The 13006-nt window shown below is 39.3% G+C and overlaps 2 pseudogenes; one reads left to right on the forward strand and one right to left on the reverse strand.

Moving 5' to 3' along the window:
* The first annotated feature begins 4813 nt into the window (after positions 1-4813).
* Positions 4814-7207, forward strand: LOC147435443 (putative pentatricopeptide repeat-containing protein At3g13770, mitochondrial; annotated as a pseudogene).
* A 1904-nt stretch (positions 7208-9111) lies between these two features.
* Positions 9112-11432, reverse strand: LOC147435444 (uncharacterized; annotated as a pseudogene).
* Between the last annotated feature and the right edge of the window lie 1574 nt (positions 11433-13006).

Genomic DNA, 13006 nt, shown 5'->3' on the forward strand with positions numbered 1-13006 from the left:
ACTTGTGAATGTTATGGTATATATGTGTTTGCATTATGTTTCTAATCTACTTTTTATATGGTTAGGTGGTTGCTGGCAACATTTACTGAGCCTCAGGACTATGTTTTGGACTTGTTTGCGGGGTGTGGTGGTTTGGGCCGAGATTCTACAGAAAATATGAGGCATTTCATGTGTCTAGAGCTAGATGATGTGTTCTATGAAAGATGTTTGGCAGACATTGCATGTGGACCTGTGAAATGTTGATTGCGGATGCACACTTGATTGGGGAAACACTATTCTAACAGTACACATCTTGATTTTTTTATTTATATTTTGATGTACATGGTAGCCATATGACATTGACATGGCATTTTGGTGTGCTCCATACATTTCATTTGGATGTTTCTTTTGTGTTTGATTGGTACATGATGGCCACATGATGTGGAGATGACTTTGATTGTGCTTTCCTATGTAGTTGTATTATGCTGACACCATTGGCTTGTGTGTTGATTTATGTGAGATAACAAAATCATTTAAATAGTGGAAATAAGAGTTTATGTAAAGGAAATCCCATGTGGGAGCTCTAGAAAGGGTGTACAGTTTTTTTTTAGAAGAGGTCTCCATACAAAGGAGACTCTCACGAAAAAAATTCGAATCAAGTTTTATGTGCAGGCTCGTAAACACATACAAATGGTGCTTTTTATAAAATTTCATTTTACATAAGCATTGTTGTGCTTCCATATTTCTACAAAGTGTTTGGTGGTTGAATGATTTTATTGTGAGGTTTTGAGTTTTTTTGCTACACAATGATATTTAAGGATATAATTTGTGTAAAATTAGGGTTAAAAAGCTCGAAAAAACAGTTCCAATTGTAAAAGCTCGAAACTGAAAGCTCACAAAAAAAAAAATCCCCCTTTTAGAGTGAGCACAAGCTAAGGGCGGTCAAGAGGCAAAGTAGCCCGTGCTGCTAGTAGAGGATTGAATTATCAAAAGCATGGAAGAGGGCCCGCCTCAGGTGCTGTAGGAAAGCGCTTGCGATGACACTATATATGAGATAGAACTGGGGTAAAACCCCATGAGATTTTTGATGTGTGGGGAAAACCATCAGTGATGATAATTTACAAAAAGTATAGGTCGCAACCAGAGCCCTAGTGGAAAGTTGAATTGTGGAGTTAGTGTGGTGGGAAAGCTGATGGTGTGCACTCTACTGCATGGTTTTTGGTTAACACAAATAGGAGGGACCATAAAGATAGAGAATGTGAATGTACTAGCCTCCCCATAAATCCATCGAAACTCTCAATATCCAAATGAGGTGATGTATGCATCCATGAATAATAAAAAAGAGCATCAAAGATGGTTATAACCTGCCAAGGATGCACATTATCCATTTTGAGTTCCAAAATGCAAAGTTTCAGAAAGGTTTCAATCCATGTCTCAAACCCCATCCGAGAGGTTCCATGAAAAACCTCAAAAATAAATGTTGACATATATACATGGTTACTAATTGATTATGGACATTACAAAATGTATACGAGGCACTACCTCAGTTGTAAACTCGGCACACAAAAGGAGTGTAGGAAGGTGCAGATCTGTCTTAGTAGAGTGGAGCTAGCATTTGAATGCAAATACAGAAGGCTCAATTGAATTCACGTCCACGTCGTTTGCTTTGCCACAACCAGTCATCGGTGGATGCAGCTGGCAGTTATGCTTATGGGAATGCATCCACTTGGTTGGGCAGCCCTGTATTTCTAACCGGACCTTCTCATGGATGGGGCTTTTCACAGGCCTATGGGAAGGTTCTCTAAGGTAGACGAGCTAGAAAAATTTAAGCTAAGCAAGATGGGTAGACACGAAGCATTGAGAGATGGGGGAGTGTTGCTTTTGAGATGCCACCACAATGTGACAACTCGAGCATGTATGGTATGGAGCAACAAATTGATGGGAATTCTTGGACAGAATATCCCTTTTCAATTGTATGTTGGCCAACAGCCTCATGTTTTCAAGATGTCTATAATGGGCCATAGAATTGGGGTAGACTTGTTGAACTGTATGCATGCTGGAGGAAACATGCAATATATGTGGGTGCATTATTTCTTCAATATACCTTGCGCTTGCATCAATTTGCCAAGGGTGTTTCTCATATTTGCTTGGAAATTGGCTTTTCTCTATTTTCTCTCTTGCTTGTTGATTGGAAAGCCTCAAAAAACTATGACCAAAAAGATATAAATTATCCTTCACAAACATAAGCACTAAGGTAGAAGCAAGTCTCTCGTAAAGCAAAACTTCTTTATCCACACTCCCCATATAGTCACACAGTAACCACCATCATACATATGTAACCGTAAGAGCTAGGAATGATTACATACACACACAAGAAAAAGAAGTTAATGAAAACCTTCAAAAGTAAAAAATTAAAAAATTCCTCATAAGAGTGTTGGCAATCTAAATTAAAGAGTTTTTCAACTCAAAAAAGGTAGCTAGAAAGCATATCTTTGTCCTCTCATATCTGATGCAAAATCTACAAGGCATGCTTTCGCTAGCTCAACATCATTCGCTATCCTTTGATAATTTCTCTTGAACTCTCAACATGTAGGCCTATGCTCCACATCTAGCAAAAATATCCAAAATAGAATCTCTTTGATCCATGAGAGTTTTCACTAATCATTTGTGGCAAAAAAGAATCTCAAAAATATTTTTCTCACCATAGAAAAAAATTAAAACCGCAATGGATACATTTGACGAGTTTCCATCTCACCTAAAAAAACATAAGAGACCATTCTGCACCACCTCGAATATAGTGTCCATGTACCAAAGTGCGTGAATATGGACACTTCTTTTTGTTCTTTATAGTGAGTTTCTTTGAGCATTGAATAAATTTTTTGCAACCTCTTCACCTCCCCCACTATCAATTAGAGGAAGATTACAATGCTCTCGATAGAACATAGTTAGTGCCAATGTTTTCACCTACAATCACATAGAAACTTCTTTTGTTATCATCTTCTTAGTATATACACATGGGTGAAAGCTAAGACTTGAGCTATCTGTATGCACTTGTTCTCTAGACATTCTCATATAAATAATTTAATTACGCATGAAGAGACTTCGTCTGCAACCCAACCTTCCTTCCCACCTTCTATATTTTAGGAAGGTGATCCATAAGGCTGAAACAAACAAACCATCCCTCATCAACCATGAAAAAGGTAGCAAAGATAAGTGTGGCATGGGGGACAATCATCCACATCATCAGCCCACACATGAGACGAGAAATTGTAACTGAGGGAGAACTTGTGTGAGATAATGATGTAATTGCCTTCATTGAAAACTTTTCCACACTGTATGGAAGAATTAAACAGGTTCATTATATAATAAAAGCATGAAAAAATCAATGTGACGGGTGAGATTCAAGGTTTCCACCTATGTGACCCCTCACTAAGAGTGTGGATATACCACCAAAATCAATGTGACTGGTGAGATTCAAGGAGTTGAGGTTTTGAGGGAGCCTTTTTCATATTTTTGTTCAACTGAGCAATTCAAAAAAAAACGCTCCATTTGCTCCAAAATCAGTTTTTGGAAGGAGCTTTTTGGAGTGAGCTTTTTTTCTTGATCCCTCTCTCTCTCTCTCTCTCTCTATATATATATATATATATATATATATATATATATATATATCTTTACAAGTGGGAGAGAGAGGGGGGGGGGAATACATGTATATATGTACACACACACACACACACAATCTATGTGTGTGTGTGTGTGTGTGTACATATATACATGTATTCCCCCCCCCCCCCCCCCCTCTCTCTCCCACTTGTAAAGAGATATATATATATATATCCTCGTTACAAGGGCCATCTTGTCTTGCTACCTTGATTATGTAATATCGTATTTGAGAATGCTGCAAGAAGGCATACGCAACTTGGCAGCACCCCATTCCAGAGATATAATTATTATTAAAAAATCGAAAGGGCAAAAGGCAGTGAGCTATTTTTGGAAAACGAGTGGACCAGGCCAGGGACAGAGAGAGAATCAGGTGCGCGGAGATATATATATATATATATATATATATATATATAGAGAGAGAGAGAGAGAGAGAGAGAGACCGCAAAGCTCTGAACTATTTTCTGCTGCAGCTTGAAAGCCTCCAGCTTCGGATGGTATTTTTGGAAAACGAGGTAAGCATATCGAGAGAGAGTCAGGTGCGTGGAGTAGAGAGAGAGAGAGAGAAAGCAAAGCTCTGGACTATTTTCTGATGCAGCTTGAAAGCCTCCAGCCGATGCAATCACCTACACGTGCAGCTTGATGGCATCTCGCATCATGCAAGATGTTGGTATGGGCAAAATTGTTTACGATGATCTTGTTAGTCAGAGCACACCATAGGTGGGGAGAGAGATTATATTGGGTGCACGGAATCTTGTCTCTTGGAGTGCATTGATTGTGGGATATGCCCTACAGGGGCAGGGCCAGGAAGCTCTGGACTGTTTTCTGCTACAGCAAGGGAGAGAGAGAGAAAGAGAAAGACAGAGAATCAGTAATGGTTGAGCTAGAATCTTGTCTCTTGGAGTGCATAGGCCCAACAGGGGTAGGGCCAGGAACTTCTGGACTGTTTTCAGCATATGCAAAGAGAGGGCCTCAACAAGGGTAGGGCCAGGAACCTTTGGAGTGTTTTCAGCATATGGGAAGAGAGGGCCTCAAGCTCCGGATGCAATCACCTACACGTGTAGCTTGAAGGCATCTCACATCATGCAAGATGTTGGTATGGGAAAATGATCATGATGATCTTGTTAGTCGGAGGCTGTTGACATAAAACGTCATAGTTGGCACTGCCTTGCTCGACATGTATGCCAAATGCGGTGTACCTCTTAAAGCACAAAAAGTGCTCGACGTGCTTCTTGTCCAGAATGTTGTCTCTTGGAATGCTTTGATCGCGGGTTATGCCCAACAGAGTCAAAGCCAGGAAGCGCTGGCTATTTTTAGCAAATGCAAAGAGAGGGTAGCTCTCCAAATGCAATCACCTACGCTTGTATCTTGCAAGCATGTGGCATTATGCAAGATGTTGATATGGGCAAAAGAATTCACGATGATATTGTTAGCCAGAGGTTGGTGGAAAAAAAATGACGTACTTAGCACTGCCTTGTCACATGTATGCCAAATGTGGTGCACTTGAGAAAGCACAAAAGGTGCTTCAAGAGCTTATTATTGGGAGCCACGTCTCTTGGAATGCATTGATCACAGGATATGCACAAAGAGGAGCAGGACGAGAAAGCTCCAGGCTGTTTTCAGTGGATGCAAATTGAGGGCCTCCGTCTAGATGCAATCAACTTACGCATGCATCTTGAAGGCATGTGGCTCTACTCAACATGCTGATATGTGTTTAAATATTTGATCTTATATTGTTAGCAAAGGGCCTTTGCAAAAAAAATTATCCTTGGCAATGCCTTGGTCCACACACATCTATTTTCTCTCAGAACACCACCAAGCAATCAGCGATAAAGGCTACAGAAGCAAAAATGGAGAGCAAGAAAGATTGTGCTAGGTAGAAGCTTTTGTACCAAAGCGGTAGGATTCATGCTGATATTGTTAGCCAAGTGTTGTTGACAAAAAACCTCGTGCTTGGCACTGCCTTGCTTGACATGTATGCCAAATGCGGTGTACTTCATAAAGCACAAAACGTGCTCGATGATCTTCCTGTCCAGAATGCCGTCTCTTTGAATGATTTGATCGTGGGATATGCCCAATAGAGGCAGGGCCAGGAAGCGCTAGGCTATTTTCAACAGATGCAAAGAGAGGGAGGCTCTCCAAATACAATCATCTACGCTTGTATCAAGAAGGAATGTGGCATTATGCAAGATGCTGATATGGGCAAAAGAACTCACGATGATATTGTTAGGCAGGGGCTGTTGGAAAAAAATGACATACTAGGCACTGCCTTAGCATGTATGCAAAATGTGGTGCACTTGAGAAAGCACAAAAAGTGCTTGAGGAGCTTACTTTTTGGAGCGGCATTTCTTGGAATGCATTGATTGTAGAATATGCACAAGAGGAGCAGGGTGAGAAAGCTCTAGGCTGTTTTCAGTGAATGCAAAGTGAGGGCTTCTGTCCAAATACAATCACCTACACATGCATCTTGAAGGCATGTGGCTCTACCCTGATATGGGCTTAAATATTCAATCTTATATTGTTAGCCAAGGGCTGTCACAAAAAAGGTCGTGCTTGGCAATGCCTTGGTTTTCTCTCACAACATTGCCAAGCAAGCAGCAATAAAGGCTATAGAACCAAAAAGGGAGAGCAAGAGAATGAGTCTCTCTTTGTGAGCTCACTTAAAGATTGTGCTAAGCAGAAGGTTTTGTACTGAGGCAGTAGGATTCATGTTAATATTTTCGATAGTGGGTATGTATGTCAAGTGCGGTTCTCTTATCAGTGCCCAACAAGTCTTTGACGAGCTTACTATGGGGGGATGTCGTCTTGTGGAATGCATTAATTGCAGGATATGCTCAACAAGGATAGGGCTAGGAAGTTGTGGGCTATTCTCAATAGAAGCATAGCAAGGGCGTATCTCCAGACGCAATCACCTGCGCGTACATCTTAAAAGCGTGTGGCTCTATGCAAGATGCTGATATGGATAAAATAATTCACGATGATGTTGTTAGTCAAATGCTATTGAAAGGAGATGTGCTTGGCACTGCCTTGAATAGATGGTTGTATGTTGTACAGCATGGTGAGGATGAGGAAGAGGATCAATCTAGGATCATCACAATCTCAGTCTCTCATCCCTAAAACTCTCATGTTTCAGTCCTTGTTCAATATGTATGCCAGATGAAGTGCCACAAAGACTGCGAGTTTGTGTATGTGTGTGTATGTGAGCCTACGAATGGACAATAAGGTAGATTCAGTCTACCCTAAGACCTTGAACATCAGAAGTAGTGTAGGTAATTGTAGGCATGATAGAAAAAGTGAATGTGACAGTCAACATGTTGGCAGAAGTCGCAGAAAGGATTGTGCTTTGATGCAGTCGACCAATATCAAAGGTACACTTATATCAAAAGCGTGTGGCTCTATGCAAGATGCTGATATGGATAAAATAATTCACGATGATGTTGTTAGTCAGATGCTATTGAAAGGAGATGTGCTTGGCACTGCCTTGAATAGATGGTTGTATGTTGTACAGCATGGTGAGGATGAGGAAGAGGATCAATCTAGGATCATCACAATCTCAGTCTCTCATCCCTAAAACTCTCATGTTTCAGTCCTTGTTCAATATGTATGCCAGATGAAGTGCCACAAAGACTGCGAGTTTGTGTATGTGTGTATGTGAGCCTACGAATGGACAATAAGGTAGATTCAGTCTACCCTAAGACCTTGAACATCAGAAGTAGTGTAGGTAATTGTAGGCATGATAGAAAAAGTGAATGTGACAGTCAACATGTTGGCAGAAGGCGCAGAAAGGATTGTGCTTTGATGCAGTCGACCAATATCAAAGGTACACTTATATTCTATATTTTAATTTCCTATATGTGATCTCAAAAGTACTTAGATTACATCGCGTACACATTAAATAAATTTACATCAGTTTTATTGAAAAGATTGCAGATGAAGGTGAAAAAGGCTAAAGAATTTAGGTTATGTCCAACAAAGGGACGTGCGTAGAAAGTACACCATGACTGACATGGCAACATGGAGCGATACATGTTTTATTAAAATATCGGTAAAGAATTCTTCCTTATACAACTACAATATTTTTACAATAAAAAAGTACTTCCAACACTAGAGGAGAAGCATAAGTCCCCCTTCAACACTGAAGGGGATAAAAGTGGCGAGGGAAGGGCACGTTCCCTACGATATTATTATTAATGTGGAGAACGGTGCCAATTCCACACCATACATATGTATGGTTTTTTCTTTTTTTAATGGGCACAAGCATCGTAAATGCAGGAAATGCATCTCGTTTTGTTTATATTATATTGTGGAACTATTTACATTCATACATCTTTTCAAGCAAAATCTCGTTTGTGGTGCGAGGTCATAGAGCTGACCTTTTTGGCAAAAGCTTCAAGGAGAGATGCTATGGAGCCATCATCATGAGCTATGCCATGCGGTAAAGTCCACACCACTATCACTATTTTACTTCTAACCATCTGCACACTGAGTCAATCAAGGCAAACTAGTTAGTAATACATATAGGTATTACTAAAAAGACAAGATGGTCCTTATAACGAGGATATATACATATATATATATATATATATATATATATATATATATAGAGAGAGAGAGAGAGAGAGAGAGAGAGAATCTCACTCCAAAAATTGATTTTGCAGCGAAGCAAGATTTTCTTTGAATTGCTCAGTTGAGCAAAAATCTAGAAAAAGCCTAGTCCAAAAGATCCTTCCATTCCCATCCCTAGATTCAAAGTTTTCACCTATGTGGACCCCTTGCTAAGAGTGTGGATATCTACCACCAAAATTTGTGACAAACACTCATCATCTGCCAACAAATTTCCGAAGTACATGTTTGTGAGGATGAAGCATTCTTACTTGTGGTCTTCGTCTCATGTTGATGATGGACCTCTTGTTCTTGAGCTTCATGCACAATGTCAAGTCGTCGCTTTGTGCACCTTTGACACACAAGCTAAGGTGAGGTAGATGTAGCCACTTGGTGTGAGGTGGAGACTATTGTAGGTAGCTTTACATTTGGCTCTGGTGAAGCTAGTGGAGAGTTCTCATGAAGTGGAGAACCTCCATAGCTTTCAGTCTACGTTTGAATGCTATCAAGCTCTATGAAACAATAAGCAAATGACAAAAGCAAGTAGTGATATTTAAGAGGCACTACAGATTTATCTTTGAAAACATATAAAGAAATTTGTATAGTTTAGCAACAAGGAAATACCTTTCTATAGGTGCTCCTTACTTGGAGGCACTTGTCCAAGTGGGTAGTTCCCATTTAGAAGCAAGGAGCACTTGTCCAAGTGGGTAGTTCCCATTCAGAGACACTTGTCTCCACCCATGCCTTAGGATACATGTATAGTGTCCTTGTAATGAACATTTGCCAAATCTTTCACTATTTATCCCTCCTTATCCATGAGACCTTCACCAATTAGTTGCTGGATCCACCTAAGTATAAATAAGCAATTTACAATCAAATAGTTCTCAAAATGATTTTTGCCTCGTTCGTTCGTGAAACGTGTTCCAAAGTGAAATTGTGAATAAAAATATACCTGTATACAAATCTCTCGACAACCTCCTCAACACCAAGTTGCTTTTCTCCTTCCTTTACTAAGGAAAGATCTTTCCACATTTCCGAAAAATCCATCGTACATGTATTGTTCATTTCTCTTTCACCCACTTTGCAAATCCATCCATGGGCACATCATCATATATTGAAAGCCCCTACACAATGGACTCAGCATCATCTATGATCTCCTTGAAATATACTTCCTTTCTCATGTGCAACAATGTCTTTTTGGAATCACCAAACATCTCTATAGTTGCCTCATCCTTCACCTTTCCCGTCATAAGCATATGCAACACCTCCATCTTCTTATTTTTAAAAACAATATCAAGCTAAACAGTTGATTCAAAACTTTGAATGAATAGAAGATTTTGAGCATTGTACCTATTTTGGCATACCCTCTGCTTGAGCAGAAGAGGTGACCACAGTGTAGATCTTTTCCTTTGTTAGTGCAACCATACCCTTCTTGCACCAGTCATACTTATAGATGAGCTAAAAGAATCCATCACCATTACTTGAATTTGCAATGGTGAGCATTTTTTATGCTCTATCTTTGCATGTTTGTTCCATCGTTCCTTTTGCCTTCTCACATCTGCAAAAAATTAAAACTTCTATGCTCATTGACAACTATAGTGTCCTACCTAAAAATCTGCATTAAAGAAAATCAAAGGAACTTAACCATTACCTGCCATACAAGTCGGCCTAGAATAGTAGCAGGAACATTGTACTTTGCTCTCATGTGCATTGCTCTAAGCTAAATTCCATTGAAGCCCACTTCCTTATATCCTGACCCAAATACTCTAATATTGAAGTTTTATCAGTCAATCTAATTCTTTGAAACATAAATATTTCATGAGAGACCATAGGAGTTACACATGTGCACACCAATCTATAAAATACCAAACATTTTGGCAATGAATATTAGCACTTGCCCGGGGGAATCACTCTATATACAAAACAGGACGCCACCTGCGAGCAGATAACTTTGATAAAACCCCTATATACAACTCGAATTAGGGCATATTACCCCCCTTTCTACGCTTATACAATAATCAAGTAAGAATTATCATACCCCTATCTTACATATAGAATTTAGGTCTCACATGATCTAAATGAGTCAAAGAGTGTGTAGCATAGTGACTGGCAACTTACTAAGGAACCACTTCTATTGATAACCAGATGTACCATCAAAGCAATGTTAGTTCTTGCATGTATCTTTGTAGCTATTCACTCACAAGTTTGAGGGCAGACTCTTTTGGGAAGCCATGATTTTGAAACACAAAAAAATCCTCAAATTTTTCTTTTTTCTCGCTCCCCCCACCCCAAATATTATACCCCCTCCCTTATTTTCAAGCTTGGGAGTTAAATTATTGAGGGCCTGTCCCTAACTTATACGCCTATGTAACTTGTAAAAAGAAAACCCTCCCCTGCACTTACGTGTGTGCAGTAAGTTTTCCATGGTGAATTCCCTGGAGCACTTGTTGATTAAAAAATTAAATTAAGTGTAGCTACGCTTTTGACACTGCAAAGCTAATAGAAACTCTCCTTGCTTCTTGTCAATCACCAAAATTTGACACCTTACATGCACATGGTGTGAGGGGACATGTGACCAAGCTAGCAATAAAGGAACATAAAACATGTTAGCACATTTCTCTCTCCATAATACAATAGAAAACTTAAAATATTTTAAAAAGCGTCTTACCTTCACGCACGCGTGAAATCCATGATGATACCACCCCAAACTAGAAATTTCTTGCCTTTGATATCCTCCCAGTTTGTTCCTTTAATTTTTGTCTCAAATCTCTCATGTTGGAGAACCCAATTCGGCCCCCACTCATGAAAACCTAGCTGTGTCACATCAAAGTAGATAGAGCTTCCAGGGTGAGTCAGGGAGACCAAGAAAGGGGAAAATGCATCAAAATTATCATGGTATTAAAGGAATCACAAAATACCTCAACCTGGCTAGAGATTGTGCGGATTGCTTCATCATGAATCAATATACACAAAGGGATCGATGGAGGAGAGCAATTGCATTTCACAAAGAATTCTAAAAAGACATCACCTAACAATCCCAAATCAAGTGATTGTCCAAGAAGCCATCTATGCACCACCCCCACATCATTAGTGGTATCATATCTCTCCAATTTTGATTGGCTAACATTTTGAGTAATGGAGATAATAGTTGGGGCACTAGGTGCTAGCATGGCATCTTGATCATTGCTCCCCATCACGATCATTGCCCACATCTTTCTCTTGAGCTGTAGATAAATGTAAGTGTGCAAGAATCCTAGAATGCGCTTCCTCACTCAAAGTTCAAGATACATGTCCAGATCTAAATGAGTAACCTTTTTTTGCTACAACACACGTCCAAATTAAACGCTTTGGTCAATGTATGAATTGAAGTTCAAAATAGAAAATAAATAACATGCTTAAGACCAACCTTAATTCATATTCATTGGATTTTGCCCTCTTTTCTTGGGAGCCATATCTTGTTCACAAAGCCTACAAAACCAAAAATCTTGTCAAAAATGAGATGATTTAGATTATTAAATCTGAGTAGTTTGTGCATCATTAAGTTTGTATTTTGAAGGGGACAAAAACCCTTCCCATCATTTGTCTAGATGTCCCCAAAAGGAAGACTTGGCTTGCATGGGGCTGAGATAGCACAAGTTCTGAAGGGTTGATAGAATGGTGGCATTCAATGGATACTAGTAATATTTTGTAGAGACCTTGATGCATGAAATTTGATGTCGTCCATAGTCTCAAGCAATAAGGATGCGATGATTCCAATACAAGACTACTCTCTTTTAGTTCCAACGCATGAGAGGGTCGTCTGCATTAATGCAAATGACCCCCTTGCCCAAGAAAAGTCAACCCCTTTTTTGACAACCCTTTGGCCTAGCAAGCATGAGAGGGTCATTTACATTAATGCTGATGATGCCCTTGCCTAAGAAAATTTCATGGGATCTCTTTGAGCAGGCAAAAATAATGGAATTTGCTTTTTTTTCATCAATTTGCACTCTCTAATGGAGCTAGCTTGTATGAGAGGGTCATTTCGATTACCGAGGATGACCTCCATCTCCAAGCAATTTTCATTGGACATCTCTGAGATAATAAAAACAATGATATTGAGTAGTTCTTTTGCATTGATTTTCACTGACCAATGGAGGTAATTTGCATGAGAGGGTCATTTGCATTAACACCGATGACCTCCATGCCCAAATACTTTTCATGGGATCTCTTCAAGCTTCCAAAAACAGTAATATTGAGTAGGTTTTTGGAAGCGGTGTGCACGCCATGATGGACTTAGCTTGCATCACAGGGTCGTCTTCATTAACGCGGATGACCTCCATGCCCAAGCATAGAGAAAGAGCACATATGAGAAAGCGCAAAGAAAGACGATACCTTGTTGTCAAACATTTGGAGATGAGGAATGAGTAAAAAAACATTATTTGCTATGTTTTGGGTCTACAGTTGTTGGATTTTCCCTTTTCACATGGAATCGACAAAAAAGAAAATAAATTTCAAGTCGTTAGTTTTTTTTTTGCCTTTCTCATATGTCAAATCTCTTTTTTGCAATAATACATGATAATAGTTGATTATCTACACATACCCTAAGAGATCATATCAGTCCTTCTATCCTCATGCCATTAATTATATCTGCATTTCATTAGTTAAACAGTAACCTTAAAAATTGTGCATGAAAAATTGTGCCCCATATGCCTTCATTAGTTACAATGACCACTCTCACAAATAAATTTATTGCAAATTAACAACCCTAAGGACAATTTTTTCTACAAAA

This window comes from Adiantum capillus-veneris, chromosome 18, assembly GCF_014529385.1.
Source record: "Adiantum capillus-veneris isolate H3 chromosome 18, ASM1452938v2, whole genome shotgun sequence".
Taxonomy (NCBI): domain Eukaryota; kingdom Viridiplantae; phylum Streptophyta; class Polypodiopsida; order Polypodiales; family Pteridaceae; genus Adiantum; species Adiantum capillus-veneris.